Source organism: Octopus bimaculoides, chromosome 4 (assembly GCF_001194135.2).
Source record: "Octopus bimaculoides isolate UCB-OBI-ISO-001 chromosome 4, ASM119413v2, whole genome shotgun sequence".
NCBI classification, from domain to species: domain Eukaryota; kingdom Metazoa; phylum Mollusca; class Cephalopoda; order Octopoda; family Octopodidae; genus Octopus; species Octopus bimaculoides.
In genome coordinates this window covers 2,866,067-2,867,352 of record NC_068984.1, presented here as the reverse complement: position 1 = coordinate 2,867,352, position 1,286 = coordinate 2,866,067, and the positions used below count along the sequence as shown (strand labels likewise).

The 1,286-nt window shown below is 36.7% G+C and overlaps 1 protein-coding gene across 2 annotated transcripts in view; it reads right to left on the bottom strand.

Annotated features, from left to right (window-relative positions):
- LOC106870014 (serine-rich adhesin for platelets) overlaps positions 1-1,286 on the bottom strand; it is a 462,526-nt gene that overhangs the window by 340,951 nt on the left and 120,289 nt on the right. The window lies entirely within an intron of this gene.

The window sequence follows — 1,286 nt, the reverse complement described above, 5'->3', positions numbered from 1 at the left end:
ATAGGAATGTGCATACGGGTACACATATGTAAAATGATACGTAAGGGTATAGGTCTGTGTCTATATGTGTGTGTATGTGTATGTGTTTGAGTGTGTGTGCATATGTGTGAGTACGCATATAAATATATCATATCTATCTAACTATCCACATGTATATACGTGTTCGTGTGCGTGTGTGTGAGTATATGTATATGTACGTTTATTTATGTGTATATGCAGATAGCTCAACAGATTGATATATATATATATAGTATAGGAGCCTTTATATGCATATTCAAAACGTTTCCCGTAAACGAATTTAAAGTATAAATATATATAAAAAAAAAGGCAGGGAAGTCTATGTAAGTACTACAGAAGGACCGTTGCTAGACTTCCGGTTCGATAATAGTATGAGTAAGGAGTGTAAGACGGGTCGTGTTCGATCGTGTATATGTTAAATAAAATGAGATAACAAGGCCAACGCTATGTGATATTTCTAGGACATTTATAAAGAGAAAGGTGGTCTTACAGCTGTTTCGGGGAAATAATAAATATATCGTCATGAGAGACGAGTTGAGGGTGTTAACCAGAGGGAAATAGTAGAGTTCAATGTAAGTTGTTATTTTGGAAAAGGATAGACATAGGAAGTATAAAGGGAAATAAGAGAATAAAAATTAAAGTAAAAAATATATATAGGTTGTTACAGCTGCAGTTCCATTATCCAAGGAAAGAGCTGTGTAGAATGGGTAGAAAGGCTTCTTATGCATGGTATGTAGATTTCGATAGGAGTTCGTATTTTGTTATTACACAGCCTTGGCTTCTTTGTCTCATTTCACTTAACAAATACATGCTTACGTAAGATCGGTATAAGAGTCCTCACTCGTAGTATCATCGAATCGAGAGTCTAACTACGGTCTTCCCTCACCACTTAAACAGCCTTACCTGCCATCTTGGGTCTTCTAGATACCAACACCTCTCATATATCATATATCATACATGTGTGTGTGTGTGTGTATATATATATATATATATAATTTAAAGAAAACAAAATCAAATATCTCTTGTCACTTTTCTGTTTCTGTTATTAGACTGCGGCCATGCTGGGGCACCATCTTCAAGGATTTTTACGCGAATCAGTTGATACCAGTACTTCTTTTTAAAGCCTGGTACTCATTCTATCGGAGTTATTTGCCAAAGCGTTAGGTCACGTGTACGTTAGCACACCAACGCCGATTGTGGAGCGGTGGTTGGGTGCAAATACCGTCACAAAGACACAAACACGCACACACACACACACACATACACAC